We start from the raw sequence: 20,176 nt of genomic DNA, 5'->3' as shown, positions 1-20,176 counted from the left end.
AATGACAGGGGGGTGATCAATGACAGGGAAGTGATCAGGAAGTCTATATGCGTGATCACCCCCTTGTCATTGATCACCCCCCTGGAAGGCTCCATTCAGACGTCCGTATGCGTTTTGCGGATCCGATCCATGTATCAGTGGATCCGTAAAAATCATACGGACGTCTGAATGGAGCCTTACAGGGGGGTGATCAATGACAGGGGGGTGATCAGGGAGTCTATATGGGTGATCACCCCCCTGTCATTGATCACCCCCCTGTCATTGATCACCCCCCCTGTAAGGCTCCATTCAGACATTTTTTTGGCCCAAGTTAGCGGAAATTATTATTTTTTTTTTTCTCATATTCCACTAACTTGTGTCAAAAAATTAAATCTCACATGAACTCACCATACCCCTCACGGAATCCAAATGCGTAACATTTTTTAGACATTTATATTCCAGACTTCTTCTCACGCTTTAGGGCCCCTAAAATGCCAGGGCAGTATAAATACCCCACATGTGACCCCATTTCGGAAAGAAGACACCCCAAGGTATTCCGTGAGGGGCATATTGGGTCCATGAAAGATTTACATTTTTGTCCCAAGTTAGCGGAAAGGGAGAATTTGTGAGAAAAAACAAACAAAAAAAAAATTTCCGCTAACTTGTGCCCAAAAAAAAAAATTCGATGAACTTGCCAGGCCCCTCATTGAATACTTTGGGGTGTCTTCTTTCCAAAGTGGGGTCACATGTGGGGTATTTATACTGCCCTGGCTTTTTAGGGGCCCTAAAGCGTGAGAAGAAGTCTGGGATCCAAATGTCTAATAATGCCCTCCTAAAAGGAATTTGGGCCCCTTTGCGCATCTAGGCTGCAAAAAAGTGTCACACATGTGGTATCGCCGTACTCAGGAGAAGTTGGGGAATGTGTTTTGGGGTGTCATTTTACATATACCCATGCTGGGTGAGAGAAATATCTTGGTCAAATGCCAACTTTGTATAAAAAAATTGGAAAAGTTGTCTTTTGCCAAGATATTTCTCTCACCCAGCATGGTTATATGTAAAATGACACCCCAAATCACATTCCCCAACTTCTCCTGAGTACGGCGATACCACATGTGTGACACTTTTTTGCAGCCAAGGTGGGCAAAGGGGCACATATTCCAAAGTGCACCTTTCGGATTTCGCAGGCCATTTTTTACACATTTTGATTGCAAAGTTCTTCTCACACATTTGGGCCCCTAAATTGCCAGGGCAGTATAACTACCCCACAAGTGACCCCATTTTGGAAAGAAGACACCCCAAGGTATTCCGTGAGGGGCACGGCGAGTTCCTAGAATTTTTATTTTTTGTCGCAAGTTAGTGGAATATGAGACTTTGTAAGGAAAAAAGAAAAAAAAAATCATCAATTTCCGCTAACTTGTGACAAAAAATAAAAAATTCTAGGAACTCGCCATGCCCCTCACAGAATACCTTGGGGTGTCTTCTTTCCAAAATGGGGTCACTTGTGGCGTAGTTATACTGCCCTGGCAATTTAGGGGCCCAAATGTGTGAGAAGTACTTTGCAATCAAAATGTGTAAAAAATGGCCTGCGAAATCCGAAAGGTGCACTTTGGAATATGTGCCCCTTTGCCCACCTTGGCTGCAAAAAAATGTCACACATCTGGTATCGCCGTACTCAGGAGAAGTTGGGGAATGTGTTTTGGGGTGTCATTTTAGGCTACTTTCACACTAGCGTTCGGGCGGATCCGTTCTGAACGGATCCGATCATAATAATGCAGACGGAGGCTCCGTTCAGTACGGATCCGTCTGCATTATTTTAGCATATAACAGCTAAGTGTGAAAATAGCCTCGTACGGATCCGTCCAGACTTTCAATGTAAAGTCAATGGGGGACGGATCCGCCTGAAGATTGAGCCATATTGTGGCATCTTCAAACGGATCCGTCCCCATTGACTTACATTGTAAGTCTGGACGGATCCGCACGCCTCCGCACGGCCAGGCGGACACCCGAACGCTGCAAGCAGCGTTCAGCTGTCCGCCTGTCCGTGCGGAGGCGAGCGGAGCGGAGGCTGAACGCCGCCAGACTAATGCAGTCTGAGCGGATCCGCTCCATTCAGACTGCATCAGGGCTGGACGGCTGCGTTCGGGTCCGCTCGTGAGCCCCTTCAAACGGAACTCACGAGCGGACCGACGAACGCTAGTGTGAAAGTAGCCTTACATATACCCATGCTGGGTGAGAAAAATATCTTGGTCAAATGCCAACTTTGTATAAAAAAATGGGCAAAGTTGTCTTTTGCCAAGATATTTCTCTCACCCAGCATGGGTATATGTAAAATGACACCCCAAAACACATTCCCCAACTTCTCCTGAGTACGGCGATACCAGATGTGTGACACTTTTTTGCTGCCAAGGTGGGCAAAGGGGCACATATTCCAAAGTGCACCTTTCGGATTTCACCGGTCATTTTTTACACATTTTGATTGCAAAGTTCTTCTCACACATTTGGGCCCCTAAATTGCCAGGGCAGTATAACTACCCCACAAGTGACCCCATTTTGGAAAGAAGACACCCCAAGGTATTCCGTGAGGGGCATGGCGAGTTCCTTGAATTTTTATTTTTTGTCACAAGTTAGTGGAATATGAGACTTTGTAAGAAAAAAAAAAAGAAAAAAATCATCATTTTCCGCTAACTTGTGACAAAAAATAAAAAGTTCTATGAACTCACTATGCCCATCAGCGAATACCTTAGGGTGTCTACTTTCCGAAATGGGGTCATTTGTGGGGTTTTTCTACTGTTTGGGCATTGTAGAACCTCAGGAATCATGACAGGTGCTCAGAAAGTCAGAGCTGCTTCAAAAAGCGGAAATTCACATTTTTGTACCATAGTTTGTAAACGCTATAACTTTTACCCAAACCATTTTTTTTTTTTGCCCAAACATTTTTTTTTTATCAAAGACATGTAGAACAATAAATTTAGCGAAAAATTTATATATGGATGTCGTTTTTTTTGCAAAATTTTACAGCTGAAAGTGAAAAATTTCATTTTTGGGCAAAAAAAACGTTAAATTTCGATTAATAACAAAAAATGTCAGCAGCAATGAAATACCACCAAATGAAAGCTCTATTAGTGAGAAGAAAAGGAGGTCAAATTCATTTGGGTGGTAAGTTGCATGACCGAGCGATAAACGGTGAAAGTAGTGTAGTGCAGAAGTGTAAAAAGTGGCCTGGTCATTAAGGGGGTTTCAGCTAGCAGGGTTGAAGTGGTTAAGAAATGAAGGTCAGTCAGTCAGCTGAAAAAATGGGAAAACTTTGAAAGTAAGGGCTATTTGACCATGAAGGAGAGTGATGGGGTGCTGCGCCAGATGACCTGGCCTCCACAGTCACCGGACCTGAGCCCAATCGAGATGGTTTGGGGTGAGCTGGACCGCAGAGTGAAGGCAAAAGGGCCGACAAGTGCTAAGCATCTCTGGGAACTCCTTCAAGACTGATGGAAGACCATTTCAGGTGACTACCTCTTGAAGCTCATCAAGAGAATGCCAAGAGTGTGCAAAGCAGTAATCAAAGCAAAAGGTGGCTACTTTGAAGAACCTAGAATATGACATAATCTCAGTTGTTTCACACTTGTTTGTTATGTATATAATTCCATATGTGTTAATTCATAGTTTTGATGCCTCCATAGTCATGAAAATAAAGAAAACTCTTTGAATGAGAAGGTGTGTCCAAACTTTTGGTCTGTACTGTATATATATATATATATATATGGGAGTGTGCCCCTTACAGTGTGACGCTGTCCGGTATGTTTATGGATACATGTGGGATCGTGCCCCTTACAGTGTGACGCTGTCCGGTATGTTTATGTATGCATGTGGGAGTTTGCCCCTTACAGTGTGATGTTGTCCGGTATGTTTATGTATGCATGTGGGAGCGTGCCCCTTACAGTGTGACTGTGTCCGGTATGTTTATGGATACATGTGGGAGCGTTCCCCTTACAGTGTCCAGTATGTTTATGTATGCATGTGGGAGTGTACCCCTTACAGTGTGACGCTGTCCGGTATGTTTATGTATGCATGTGGGAGCGTGCCCCTTACAGTGTGATGTTGTCCGGTATGTTTATGTATGCATGTGGGAGTGTGCCCCTTACAGTGTGACGCTGTCCGGTATGTTTATGTATGCATGTGGGAGTGTGCCCCTTACAGTGTGATGTTGTCCGGTATGTTTATGTATGCATGTGGGAGCGTGCCCCTTACAGTGTGACTGTGTCCGGTATGTTTATGTATGCATGTGGGAGCGTTCCCCTTACAGTGTGACTGTGTCCGGTATGTTTATGTATGCATTTGGGAGCGTTCCCCTTACAGTGTGATGCTGTCAGATATGTTTATATATGCATGTGGGAGCGTGCCCCTTACAGTGTGACTGTGTCCGGTATGTTTATGGATGCATGTGGGAGCATGCCCCTTACAGTGTGACAGTGTCCAGTATGTTTATGTATACATGTGGGAGCGTTCCTCTTACAGTGTGGCGGTGTCCGGTATGTTTATGGATACATGTGGGAGCGTTCCCCTTACAGTGTGACGGTGTCCGTTATGTTTATGGATACATGTGGGAGCGTTCCCCTTACAGTGTGATGCTGTCAGATATGTTTATGGATACATATGGGAGCGTGCCCCTTACAGTGTGACTGTGTCCGGTATGTTTATGGATACATGTGGGAGCATTCCCCTTACAATGTGATGCTGTCAGATATGTTTATGTATACATGTTGGAGCGTTCCCCTTACAGTGTGACGCTGTCCGGTATGTTTATGGATACATGTGGGAGCGTTCCCCTTACAGTGTGACGCTGTCCGGTATGTTTATGTATGCATGTGGGAGCGTTCCCCTTACAGTGTGACGCTGTCCGGTATGTTTATGTATGCATGTGGGAGTTTGCCCCTTACAGTGTGATGTTGTCCGGTATGTTTATGTATGCATGTGGGAGCGTGCCCCTTACAGTGTGACTGTGTCCGGTATGTTTATGTATGCATGTGGGAGCGTTCCCCTTACAGTGTGACTGTGTCCGGTATGTTTATGGATACATGTGGGAGCGTTCCCCTTACAGTGTCCAGTATGTTTATGTATGCATGTGGGAGTGTACCCCTTACAGTGTGACGCTGTCCGGTATGTTTATGGATACATGTGGGATCGTGCCCCTTACAGTGTGACTGTGTCCAGTATGTTTATGTATGCATGTGGGAGGGTGCCCCTTACAGTGTGACGCTGTCCGGTATGTTTATGTATGCATGTGGGAGCGTGCCCCTTACAGTGTGATGTTGTCCGGTATGTTTATGTATGCATGTGGGAGTGTGCCCCTTACAGTGTGATGTTGTCCGGTATGTTTATGTATGCATGTGGGAGCGTGCCCCTTACAGTGTGACTGTGTCCGGTATGTTTATGTATGCATGTAGGAGCGTTCCCCTTACAGTGTGACTGTGTCCGGTATGTTTATGTATGCATTTGGGAGCGTTCCCCTTACAGTGTGATGCTGTCAGATATGTTTATATATGCATGTGGGAGCGTGCCCCTTACAGTGTGACTGTGTCCGGTATGTTTATGGATGCATGTGGGAGCGTGCCCCTTACAGTGTGACAGTGTCCAGTATGTTTATGGATACATGTGGGAGCGTTCCTCTTACAGTGTGGCGGTGTCCGGTATGTTTATGGATACATGTGGGAGCGTTCCCCTTACAGTGTGACGGTGTCCGTTATGTTTATGGATACATGTGGGAGCGTTCCCCTTACAGTGTGATGCTGTCAGATATGTTTATGGATACATATGGGAGCGTGCCCCTTTCAGTGTGACTGTGTCCGGTATGTTTATGTATGCATGTGGGAGCGTTCCCCTTACAGTGTGATGCTGTCAGATATGTTTATATATGCATGTGGGAGCGTTCCCCTTACAGTGTGACTGTGTCCGGTATGTTTATGGATACATGTGGGAGCGTTCCCCTTACAGTGTCCAGTATGTTTATGTATGCATGTGGGAGTGTACCCCTTACAGTGTGACGCTGTCCGGTATGTTTATGGATACATGTGGGATCGTGCCCCTTACAGTGTGACTGTGTCCAGTATGTTTATGTATGCATGTGGGAGGGTGCCCCTTACAGTGTGACGCTGTCCGGTATGTTTATGTATGCATGTGGGAGCGTGCCCCTTACAGTGTGATGTTGTCCGGTATGTTTATGTATGCATGTGGGAGTGTGCCCCTTACAGTGTGATGTTGTCCGGTATGTTTATGTATACATGTGGGAGCGTGCCCCTTACAGTGTGACTGTGTCCGGTATGTTTATGTATGCATGTAGGAGCGTTCCCCTTACAGTGTGACTGTGTCCGGTATGTTTATGGATGCATGTGGGAGCGTGCCCCTTACAGTGTGACTGTGTCCGGTATGTTTATGGATGCATGTGGGAGCATGCCCCTTACAGTGTGACAGTGTCCAGTATGTTTATGGATACATGTGGGAGCGTTCCTCTTACAGTGTGGCGGTGTCCGGTATGTTTATGGATACATGTGGGAGCGTTCCCCTTACAGTGTGACGGTGTCCGTTATGTTTATGGATACATGTGGGAGCATTCCCCTTACAGTGTGATGCTGTCAGATATGTTTATGGATACATATGGGAGCGTGCCCCTTACAGTGTGACTGTGTCCGGTATGTTTATGGATACATGTGGGAGCGTTCCCCTTACAGTGTGATGCTGTCAGATATGTTTATGGATACATATGGGAGCGTGCCCCTTACACTGTGACTGTGTCCGGTATGTTTATGTATGCATGTGGGAGAGTTCCCCTTACAGTGTGACTGTGTCCGGTATGTTTATGGATACATATGGGAGCGTGCCCCTTACAGTGTGACTGTGTCCGGTATGTTTATGGATACATGTGGGAGCATTCCCCTTACAATGTGATGCTGTCAGATATGTTTATGTATACATGTGGGAGCGTTCCCCTTACAGTGTGACGCTGTCCGGTATGTTTATGGATACATGTGGGAGCGTTCCCCTTACAGTGTGACGCTGTCAGATATGTTTATGTATACATGTGGGAGCGTGCCCCTTACAGTGTGATGTTGTCCGGTATGTTTATGGATACATGTGGGAGCGTTCCCCTTACAGTGTGACTGTGTCCGGTATGTTTATGTATGCATGTGGGAGCGTTCCCCCTTACAGTGTGACTGTGTCCGGTATGTTTATGTATGCATGTGGGAGCGTTCCCCTTACAGTGTGACGCTGTCCGGTATGTTTATGTATGCATGTGGGAGCGTTCCCCCTTACAGTGTGACTGTGTCCGGTATGTTTATGTATGCATGTGGGAGCGTTCCCCCTTACAGTGTGACTGTGTCCGGTATGTTTATGTATGCATGTGGGAGCGTTCCCCTTACAGTGTGACGCTGTCCGGTATGTTTATGTATGCATGTGGGAGCGTGCCCCTTACAGTGTGACTGTGTCCAGTATGTTTATGTATGCATGTGGGAGCGTTCCCCTTACAGTGTGACTGTGTCCGGTATGTTTATGTATGCATGTGGGAGCGTGCCCCTTACAGTGTGACGCTGTCCGGTATGTTTATGTATGCATGTGGGAGCGTTCCCCCTTACAGTGTGACTGTGTCCGGTATGTTTATGTATGCATGTGGGAGCGTTCCCCTTACAGTGTGACTGTGTCCGGTATGTTTATGTATGCATGTGGGAGCGTGCCCCTTACAGTGTGACTGTGTCCAGTATGTTTATGTATGCATGTGGGAGCGTTCCCCTTACAGTGTGACTGTGTCCGGTATGTTTATGTATGCATGTGGGAGCGTGCCCCTTACAGTGTGACGCTGTCCGGTATGTTTATGTATGCATGTGGGAGCGTTCCCCCTTACAGTGTGACTGTGTCCGGTATGTTTATGTATGCATGTGGGAGCGTTCCCCTTACAGTGTGACTGTGTCCGGTATGTTTATGTATGCATGTGGGAGCGTTCCCCTTACAGTGTGACTGTGTCCGGTATGTTTATGTATGCATGTGGGATCGTGCCCCTTACAGTGTGACGCTGTCCGGTATGTTTATGTATGCATGTGGGAGCGTTCCCCTTACAGTGTGACTGTGTCCGGTATGTTTATGTATGCATGTGGGAGCGTTCCCCCTTACAGTGTGACTGTGTCCGGTATGTTTATGTATGCATGTGGGAGCGTTCCCCTTACAGTGTGACTGTGTCCGGTATGTTTATGGATACATGTGGGAGCGTTCCCCTTACAGTGTGACTGTGTCCGGTATGTTTATGGATACATGTGGGAGCGTTCCCCTTACAGTGTCCAGTATGTTTATGTATGCATGTGGGAGTGTACCCCTTACAGTGTGACGCTGTCCGGTATGTTTATGTATGCATGTGGGAGCGTGCCCCTTACAGTGTGATGTTGTCCGGTATGTTTATGTATGCATGTGGGAGTGTGCCCCTTACAGTGTGACGCTGTCCGGTATGTTTATGTATGCATGTGGGAGTGTGCCCCTTACAGTGTGATGTTGTCCGGTATGTTTATGTATGCATGTGGGAGCGTGCCCCTTACAGTGTGACTGTGTCCGGTATGTTTATGTATGCATGTGGGAGCGTTCCCCTTACAGTGTGACTGTGTCCGGTATGTTTATGTATGCATTTGGGAGCGTTCCCCTTACAGTGTGATGCTGTCAGATATGTTTATATATGCATGTGGGAGCGTGCCCCTTACAGTGTGACTGTGTCCGGTATGTTTATGGATGCATGTGGGAGCATGCCCCTTACAGTGTGACAGTGTCCAGTATGTTTATGGATACATGTGGGAGCGTTCCTCTTACAGTGTGGCGGTGTCCGGTATGTTTATGGATACATGTGGGAGCGTTCCCCTTACAGTGTGACGGTGTCCGATATGTTTATGGATACATGTGGGAGCGTTCCCCTTACAGTGTGATGCTGTCAGATATGTTTATGGATACATATGGGAGCGTGCCCCTTTCAGTGTGACTGTGTCCGGTATGTTTATGGATACATGTGGGAGCGTTCCCCTTACAGTGTGATGCTGTCAGATATGTTTATGGATACATATGGGAGCGTGCCCCTTACACTGTGACTGTGTCCGGTATGTTTATGTATGCATGTGGGAGCGTTCCCCTTACAGTGTGACTGTGTCCGGTATGTTTATGGATACATGTGGGAGCGTTCCCCTTACAGTGTGACGCTGTTAGCTATGTTTATGTATGCATGTGGGAGCGTGCCCCTTACAGTGTGACTGTGTCCTGTATGTTTATGTATGCATGTGGGAGCGTTCCCCTTACAGTGTGACTGTGTCCGGTATGTTTATGTATGCATGTGGGAGCGTGCCCCTTACAGTGTGACGCTGTCCGGTATGTTTATGTATGCATGTGGGAGCGTTCCCCCTTACAGTGTGATGTTGTCCGGTATGTTTATGTATGCATGTGGGAGCGTTCCCCTTACAGTGTGACGCTGTCCGGTATGTTTATGTATGCATGTGGGAGCGTTCCCCTTACAGTGTGACGCTGTCCGGTATGTTTATGTATGCATGTGGGAGCGTTCCCCTTACAGTGTGACGCTGTCCGGTATGTTTATGTATGCATGTGGGAGCGTTCCCCCTTACAGTGTGACTGTGTCCGGTATGTTTATGTATGCATGTGGGAGCGTTCCCCTTACAGTGTGACGCTGTCCGATTGTCTCTCTGCTCTGCAAACACTGAGCACATGACAGATGCCAGAGATTAGAGCAAGGAGGAGTTTATGGGTGTACATATGGGGGAGGAATATGAGGCAGGAGGATGAATATGTATGAGGGGGCGGATCAAAGGAGGAGTGGAGGCTGTGCAGGATGCATGAATATGTATGAGGGGGGATATCAAACAAACAAAAAAAAGACCGGCACTTCACTTCTTGTGAAATTCTTTTTATTAAATTTTTTTATAAACAAACAAATAGAACAAAAATTGTTTTCTAAGTCGCGTGGAAGATATGAGAAAATAAACATAGAAAGTTTTCACAATGTCAAAGGAGAAACATATTATAAGCGATTAGTATAATAGCTTGCATTGTGAAGAAACGATTGTAACCAAGAAGTATTGATTATCAGTAAACATTCTTCCTATAAAAATTGTATCTAACCTAGGGATATGAAAACAGAAAAACAAACAAATAACATAACTAACACATCAAAACTGAACTATGCAGGAGTATCTCTCAAGATTGAGAGGGATAATAATTACTGTTTAACCATCTGTCCCACCTATAATGAAACGTTGGAGTTTTGTCCTGGATCCTTGCAATCGTCTGTTCAAATGAACAGGTGGTGTTTACAGCTTGCCATACAGATAGGGTACCCTTACCACATATGATCATGGTTACAACGCTGTTTAAGAAAAAGAAAGGTATTTCCACATTCTACACTCAATTGACAGACTCGCTTAATGCATCTACCAATAAACACATAGACAAATGGCAGCAAGATCTGCAGATCAAAATAGAACTGTCAGACTGGCATACTTCTTTTTCCAACATACATACATTTTTCCATAGTACCAACCACAAAGAGGTGCTATATAAAACATATCTAAGGTGGTATCATACACCAAGCAAATTACATTTGATATTTCCTGATACATCTGACAGATGCTGGAGACAGTGCGGAGCCAAAGGCACGCTTATACACACACTTTGGGAATGTGCCACTATACGGCCACTTTGGAAAGTAGCGGAAATTGTCTTAAATTCCATCCTAAACATACGTCTTAGGCTACTTTCACACTAGCGTTCGGGTTTCCGTTCGTGAGCTCCGTTTGAAGGGGCTCACGAGCGGACCCGAACGCAGCCGTCCAGCCCTGATGCAGTCTGAATGGAGGCGGATCCGCTCAGACTGCATCAGTCTGGCGGCGTTCAGCCTCCGCTCCGCTCGCCTCCGCACGGACAGGCGGACAGCTGAACGCTGCTTGCAGCGTTCGGGTGTCCGCCTGGCCGTTCGGAGGCGTGCGGATCCGTCCAGACTTTCAATGTAAGTCAATGGGGACGGATCCGTTTGAAGATGCCACAATGTGGCTCAATCTTCAAGCGGATCCGTCCCCCATTGACTTTACATTGAAAGTCTGGACGGATCCGTCCCAGGCTATTTTCACACTTAGCTTTTTTTTGCTAATATAATGCAGACGGATCCGTTCTGAACGGAGCCTCCGTCTGCATTATTATGAGCGGATCCGTTCAGAACGGATCCGCCCGAACGCTAGTGTGAAAGTAGCCTAACATTGACACCACAACTGGCTTTGTTATTACTAGGACTTGAAGATCTTCCGAACGACTTCAGGTCAATAGTGGCTCATGTAGTTATGGCTACGAAACTAGTAATAACGAGACACTGGAAGTCAAAAGATACCCCACATATAAAAGAAGTATGGCACTTCACTTCTTGTTAGAAATTATTCTGCTTTATTCAAGCATGGAGGAGACACAGCGCGGATGCGACACGTGTTTCGGCTCGAATGCGAGCCTATTTCAAGCATGTTAAATTGCTGCATGAAACACATTTAAATAGTGCTCCCATACCGGCGTCGAACGTAATGAGGTCACATCACCATAGAAACAGAAATACACAAAACATCAAGCGCAACAATTACAAACATTGTTGCAACAAAGTTACAATGCTGATAGACATTTAATAAAATCTTGTAGCTTTAGGGCTCTTTCACACCTGCGTTCTTTTCTTCCGGCATAGAGTTCGGTCGTCGGGGCTCTATGCCGGAAGAATCCTGATCAGTTTTATCCTAATGGATTCTGAATGGAGTGAAATCCTTTCAGGATGCATCAGGATGTCTTCAGTTCAGGACCGGAACGTTTTTTAGCCGGAGAAAATACCGCAGCATGCTGTGCTTTTTGCTCCGGCCAAAAATCCTGAAGACTTGCTGCAAGGCCGGATCCGGAATGAATGCCCATTGAAAGGCATTGATCTGGATCCGGCCTTAAGCTAAACGTCGTTTCGGCGCATTGCCGGATACGACGTTTAGCTTTTTCTGAATGGTTACCATGGCTGCCGGGACGCTAAAGTCCTGGCAGCCATGGTAAAGTGTAGTGGGGAGCGGGGGAGCAGCATACTTACCGTCCGTGCGGCTCCCGGGGCGCTCCAGAGTGACGTCAGGGCGTCCCAGGCGCATGGATGACGTGATCGCATGGCACGTCATCCATGCGCATGGGGCGCTCTGACGTCATTCTGGAGCGCCCCGGGAGCCGCACGGACTGTAAGTATACCGCTCCCCCGCTCCCCACTACTACTATGGCAACCAGGACTTTAATAGCGTCCTGGCTGCCATAGTAACACTGAACGCATTTTGAAGACGGCTCCGTCTTCAAATGCTTTCAGTTCACTTGCGTTTTTCCAGATCCGGCGTGTAATTCCGGCAAATGGAGTACACGCCGGATCCGGCCAACGCAAGTGTGAAAGAGGCCTTAGATAGATTGGGCTGTGAGAAAAAAAGGGAAAAGAGTCAGCAGATAGCATGAGATGCAAAAATACCACATACCGTATTTTTCGCCCCATAAGACGCACTTTTTCTTCCCCCAAAATGGGGGAGAAATGCCCCTGCGTCTTATGGGGCGAATGCAAGCTGCGATGTACGAGCGAGCGGGCACACGGGGAGGGACTGGGAGGAGGATCTGGGGGCCGGCAATAGTGGCGGGGCGGTTTAGTCAGTGTAGTATCCCCGCCCCGCCGCTCTGGTATACTAAAATAAGATGTCATATCCATGTAATACTTATTAAACATGCCCCCTCAGTCCTATTACTACCTTACATCCTAATCGCTGCTGTAGAATTCAGGCCGGGCGGGCGGGCGGCAGCATAACTCTTGTCACGTGCCTGCGCCGCCTACTTTATGAATGAAGCAGGCGGCGCAGGCAAGTGACGTCAGTGAGAGACGCGCCGGCCGCCCGGCCTGCCTGCCTGAATTCTACACAAGCGATTAGGATGTAAGGTAGTAATAGGACTGAGGGGGCATGTTTAATAAGTATTACTTGAATATGACATCTTATTTTAGTATACTGGCGGCGGCGATCTGTGGATGGCACAGTTATGGGCTAGGGGGGTCTGTGGATGGCACTGTTATGGGCTGGGGGGGTCTGTGGATGGCACTGTTATGGGTTGGGGGGTCTGTGGATGACACTGTTATGGGCTGGGGGGTCTGTGGATGGCACATATATAACAGTGCCACCCACAGATCCCCCCCAGCCCATAACAGTGCCATCCACAGATCCCCCCCCTGTAACAGTGCCATCCACAGATCCCCCTGTAACAGTGCCATCCACAGATCCCCCTGTAACAGTGCAAGCCACAGATCCCCCCCATAACAGTGTCCGTCATCCACAGATCCCCCCATAACAGTGTCCGTCATCCACAGATCCCCCCCATAACAGTGTCCGTCATCCACAGATCCCCCCCATAACAGAGTCCGTCATCCACAGATCCCCCCCATAACAGTGTCTGTCATCCACAGATCTCCCCCATAACAGTGTCCGTCATCCACAGATCCCCCCCATAACAGTGTCCGTCATCCACAGATCCCCCCCATAACAGTGTCCGTCATCCACAGATCCCCCACATAACAGTGTCCGTCATCCACAGATCCCCCCCCATAACAGTGTCCGTCATCCACAGATCCCCCCCATAACAGTGTCCGTCATCCACAGATCCCCCCCATAACAGTGTCCGTCATCCACAGATCCCCCCCATCACAGTGTCCGTCATCCACAGATCCCCCCCATAACAGTGTCCGTCATACACAGATCCCCCACATAACAGTGTCCGTCATCCACAGATCCCCCACATAACAGTGTCTGTCATCCACAGATCCCCCATAACAGTGTCCGTCATCCACAGATCCCCCCCCATAACAGTGTCCGTCATCCACAGATCCCCCCATAACAGTGTCCGTCATCCACAGATCCCCCCCATAACAGTGTCCGTCATCCACAGATCCCCCCCATAACAGTGTCCGTCATACACAGATCCCCCACATAACAGTGTCCGTCATCCACAGATCCCCCACATAACAGTGTCTGTCATCCACAGATCCCCCATAACAGTGTCTGTCATCCACAGATCCCCCCATAACAGTGTCCGTCATCCACAGTTCCCCCCATAACAGTGTCCATCATCCACAGATCCCCCACATAACAGTGTCCGTCATCCACAGATCCCCCACATAACAGTGTCCGTCATCCACAGATCCCCCACATAACAGTGTCAGTCATCCACAGATCCCAGTAATAGTGCCATCCACAGACCACCATTAGTTCCAAACCCACCAAACACACAGCACACCTTTTGGTTAAAAATATTTTTTTTCTTATTTTCCTCCCCAAAAACCTAGGTGCGTCTAAGGCTAGTTTCACACTAGCGGCAGGACGGATCTGACAGGCTGTTCACCATGTCGGATCCGTCCTGCGGCTATTTCGCCGTGCCCGCGGACCGCCGCTCCGTCCCCATTGACTACAATGGGGACGGGGGCGGAGCTCAGGCGCAGCACGGCGGTGCACGGAGAAAGCCGCCGGACTAAAAAGCCTGACATGCAGTAATTTTAGTCCGGCGGCCTTTCTCCGTGCAGCGCCGTGCAATGGGGACGGAGCGGCGGTCCGCGGGCACGGCGAAATAGCCGCAGGACGGATCCGACATGGTGAACAGCCTGTCGGATCCGTCCTGCCGCAAGTGTGAAAGTACCCTTATGGGCCGGTGCGTCTTATAGGGCGAAAAATACGGTATATTAATATTGAAATAATTACCCTGAGATATAAATCTCATACAGGCTACACATAACTTAGGGACATCAAATCTCGGCATTTTTTCTGTAACTAGATAAATACAAAAATATGTATTAAAATACAATGACATTTGTTGTCTATTGCAAAAAAGACAAAAAGAAAAACATTTATTTATCTTACAAGAATGCACTCAATTCGTATTCCCGATTTAAACCTCTTAGTTCAATAGTTTTTGAACCAAGAGGTTTAAATCGGGAATACGAATTAAGTGCATCTTTTTTTTTGTTTGATATTCGAGTGGGTTATTCTTACCCTGGACACGAGCACTACAATTCCGGAAGAGGAGTGCCGACTGTTTCCATTTCATTCTATGTATGAGGGGGGCGGGTGCAGGGACACGATGTTAGACAGGAGAAATCAGCAGATGCCGCCCTGCACTGGGACCCACAGCGCAGTGCAGCAGGAAGTGAAGGAACAGACAAACAGATATGTAAACAATCTGTTCAGGACTGTAGGAGCCATGCTCCAGTGTAAAAGATACCTGAAACCACCTTGGGAACATAGACTTGGCTACTAAGGGTGAGTAAGATGTTTTAAAAATAATAAGTTTGATCCCGGACAACCCCTTTAAGTTGCAAATAGGGGTTCTGCATTATGAGATCATCTCCTTCTATGTGTTGCCAGCGTTCGTGGATCCGGTTATCCTTGGTCTTCCCTGGCTGCATCAGCACACTCCAGTTCTGGACTAGCACTCGGGTCAGATTCAGCGTTAGGGATCATCCTGCCAGTCCACCTGCTTATCAGAGGTCCGACCTGCTTCCTCGCCTACTGTACCTGTAGACCTGCCTGGACTTCCGCAGCAGTATGCAGTTTTGCAGATGTCTTCAGTAAGAAAGAGACCCTGCTTCCTCATCGTCCTTATGATTGTCCGATTGATCTTCTGCCTGGTGCCACTCCTCCTCGTGGTTGAGTCCACCCACTCTCACTTCCTGAGACCCAAGCGATGTATGATTACATCAAGGACAATCTCGAGAGGGGGTTTATCCGGAAATCTACTTCACCTGCCGGGGCCCAGTTCTTCTTTGTGCAGGAAAAAAATGGATCCTTACGGCCCTGTATCGACTATCGAGGTCTGAATAAGGTCATAGTCAAGAATCGATACCCTTTTCCACTAATCTCAGAACTCTTTGACAGGATCCAGGGAGCTAAGGTCTTCACAAAATTTGACCTGCGCGGCGCATACAACCTTATCTGCTTTCAAAAGGGCGATGAGTGGAAGACTGCTTTCAACACTCGTGATGGACACTGCGAGTATCTTGTTATGCCCTTCGGTCTGTGCAATGCTGCCGCAGTATTCCAGAAGTTGGTAAACAATATCTTCTGGGACCTGCTCTATGTCTGCGTGATAGTGTACCTGGATGATATACTGATCTATTCTCCAGATTTGACCAATCACCTGAAGAATGTACAGTACAGACCAAAAGTTTGGTCACACCTTCTCATTCAAAGAGTTTTCTTTATTTTCATGACTATGAAAATTGTAGATTCACACTGAAGGCATCAAAACTATGAATTAACACATGTGGAATTATATACATAACAAAAAAAGTGTGAAACAACTGAAAATATGTCATATTCTAGGTTCTTCAAAGTAGCCACCTTTTGCTTTGATTACTGCTTTGCACACTCTTGGCATTCTCTTGATGAGCTTCAAGAGGTAGTCACCTGAAATGGTTTTCACTTCACAGGTGTGCCCTGTCAGGTTTAATAAGTGGGATTTCTTATGGCCTTATAAATTGGGTTGGGACCATCAGTTGCGTTGTGGAGAAGTCAGGTGGATACACAGCTGATAGTCCTACTGAATAGACTGTTAGAATTTGTATTATGGCAAGAAAAAAGCAGCTAAGTAAAGAAAAACGAGTGGCCATCATTACTTTAAGAAATGAAGGTCAGTCAGTCCGAAAAATTGGGAAAACTTTGAAAGTGTCCCCAAGTGCAGTCACAAAAACCATCAAGCGCTACAAAGAAACTGGCTCACATGCGGACCGCCCCAGGAAAGGAAGACCAAGAGTCACCTCTGCTGCGGAGGATAAGTTCATCCGAGTCACCAGCCTCAGAAATCGCAGGTTAACAGCAGCTCAGATTAGAGACCAGGTCAATGCCACACAGAGTTCTAGCAGCAGACACATCTCTAGAACAACTGTTAAGAGGAGACTGTGTGAATCAGGCCTTCATGGTAGAATATCTGCTAGGAAACCACTGCTAAGGACAGGCAACAAGCAGAAGAGACTTGTTTGGGCTAAAGAACACAAGGAATGGACATTAGACCAGTGGAAATCTGTGCTTTGGTCTGATGAGTCCAAATTTGAGATCTTTGGTTCCAACCACTGTGTCTTTGTGCGACGCAGAAAAGGTGAACGGATGGACTCTACATGCCTTGGTTCCACCGTGAAGCATGGAGGAGGAGGTGTGATGGTGTGGGGGTGCTTTGCTGGTGACACTGTTGGGGATTTATTCAAAATTGAAGGCATACTGAACCAGCATGGCTATCACAGCATCTTGCAGCGGCATGCTATTCCATCCGGTTTGCGTTTAGTTGGACCATCATTTATTTTTACACAGGACAATGACCCCAAACACACCTCCAGGCTGTTTAAGGGCTATTTGACCATGAAGGAGAGTGATGGGGTGCTGCGCCAGATGACCTGGCCCCCTCAGTCACCGGACCTGAACCCAATCGAGATGGTTTGGGGTGAGCTGGACCGCAGAGTAAAGGCAAAAGGGCCAACAAGTGCTAAGCATCTCTGGGAACTCCTTCAAGACTGTTGGAAGACCATTTCAGGTGACTACCTCTTGAAGCTCATCAAGAGAATGCCAAGAGTGTGCAAAGCAGTAATCAAAGCAAAAGGTGGCTACTTTGAAGAACCTAGAATATGACATATTTTCAGTTGTTTCACACTTTTTTGTTATGTATATAATTCCACATGTGTTAATTCATAGTTTTGATGCCTTCAGTGTGAATCTACAATTTTCATAGTCATGAAAATAAAGAAAACTCTGAATGAGAAGGTGTGTCCAAACTTTTGGTCTGTACTGTATGTTTGGTTTTACAGCGGTTGAGAGAAAATTGACTTTATGCCAAACTCGAGAAATGCATCTTTGAAAAATCTACCGTACCATTCCTCGGATGCATAATCTCGGATGCCGGGTTGCAGATCGATCCTGAAAAATTGAATGCAGTAATGGACTGGCCCCGCCCACAGGGTCTTCATTCTATACAGCGCTTCCTTGGATTTGCTAATTTCTATAATCAGTTTATCCCAAATTTTATCTCTTATATCTCCGATCTCCGCTCTTACTAAGAAAGGGGTGAATGCCAAAGTCTGGACTCCTGAGACGGAGGCCGCCTTCGTCCAATTAAAAAGGTCCTTTGCTTCTGCACCTGTTCTGCATCATCCCGATGTCTCCTGCCAATTCTTTTTAGAAGTGGGCGCCTCCTCCATAGGAGCCGGGTCTATTTTACTACAGAAAGGTTCCAAGGGTAAGATGTTTACATGTGGATTTTTCTCCAAGCTCTTATCCCCTGCTGAGAGGAATTACTGTATAGAAGACAGAGAACTTCTGACCATAAAACTTGCCTTGGAGGAGTGGCGTTATCCATTGGACGGGGCCCAGCATTCAGTGATAATCTTCACCGACCACAAGAACCTTACATATCTGCAGACGTCCCAGCGTCTGAACCCTCGCCAAGCCAGATGAGCACTCTTCTTCTCCCGCTTTCATTTTGAGCTTCACTTTCACCTGGCCGAGAAGAACATCAAGGCGGATGCTCTGTCTCGGTCATTTGACTTCTCCGAACCAGCAGGAGGAGCCCCAGTACATTATAGTTCCTGCTCGCTTGATCACAGTGGCTCCTGTCCTGGTAAAAGACAGCCTTCCCGGGAAGAAATTGGTGCCATCTGCCAAGAGAAAACGTATTCTAGCTTGGGGGCACAACTCCAAACTGACTGGTCACCCAGGGATCTGCAAGACCATAGAACTTTTGTCTCGCCACTACTGCTGGCCAACACTGTTTAAGAATGTGCGTGATTATGTGTCTGCCTGCACCGTCTGTGCTCAGATTAAAATCTACAGGACAAAACCACCCAGGCTGTTGTTACCTCTTCTTGTTTCTGATGCCACATGGCAACACATTGCCATGGACTTTGTTACAGATCTGCCCTCTTCTGCCAGATGTACAGCTATCTGTGTGGTCGTGGACCGGTTCTCCAAGATAGCGCACTTCGTTCCTTTGGCTGGACTGCCTTTGGCTGCTGAACTTGCTAAACTGTTTGTGAGACACGTATTCCGCTTGCATGGTCTACCTTGGCATCTTGTTTCCGATCGCGGAGTCCAGTTTACCTCTAAGCTCTGGAGAGCTCTTTGCCAGCTGCTCAAAATTGAGCTGGAGTTCTCTTCCAGTTATCATCCCCAGACCAATGCGCAAGTAGAGCGGGTCAATGAAATATTAGAGAACTATCTCCAGACTTTTTTTCAGCCCAACACAACAACTGGGTACAGTTGCAACCTTGGGCTGAATTCTACTGGATCCTCTCCATTCTTTGTCATTTATAGACAACACCCTCGTACTCCTCTCCCTGTTCCTACATCTTCTGGGGTACCAGCTGTGGATTCCTCTTTTAGGGCTATTTTGAAGATTTGGTGTGACACCAAGGACAGACAAGAGAAGAAGAAAACCGCCTCAGTTCTCATCTGGAGATAAGGTAAGGCTCTCCTCTAAAAACATCTGCTTAGGGGTTCCCAGTTTCAAGTTTGCTCCTAGGTCCCTTGGACTCTTTGAAGTATTGAGGAGGATCAACAAAGTGACATATAAGTTACGTCTGCCTCTCTCTCTGCGTATTCCTAATGCCTTCCACGTGTCCTTACTAAAACCAGTAGTTCTTAGGGCTCTTTCACACCTGTGTTATTGTCTTCCGGCATAGAGTTCCGTCGTCGGGGCTCTATGCCGGAAGAATCCTGATCAGGATTATCCTAATGCATTCTAAATGGAGTGAAATCCGTTCAGGATGCATCAGGATGTCTTCAGTTCCGGAACGGAACGTTTTTTGGCCGGAGAAAATACTGCAGCATGCTGCGCTTTTTGCTCCGGCCCAAAAAACTGAAGACTTGCCGCAAGGCCGGATCCGGAATGAATGCCCATTGAAAGGCATTGATCCGGATCCGGCCTTAAGCCAAACGTCGTTTCGGCGCATTGCCGGATCCGACGTTTAGCTTTTCTAGAGTGGTTACCATGGCTGCCGGGACGCTAAAGTCCTGGCAGCCATGGTAAAGTGTAGCGGGGAGCGGGGGAGCAGCATACTTACCATCCGTGCGGCTCCCGGGGCGCTCCAGAATGACGTCAGGGCGCCCCATGGCACGTC

Source organism: Bufo gargarizans, chromosome 2, assembly GCF_014858855.1.
Source record: "Bufo gargarizans isolate SCDJY-AF-19 chromosome 2, ASM1485885v1, whole genome shotgun sequence".
Taxonomy (NCBI): domain Eukaryota; kingdom Metazoa; phylum Chordata; class Amphibia; order Anura; family Bufonidae; genus Bufo; species Bufo gargarizans.
Note: the sequence above shows the minus strand (reverse complement) of the source record.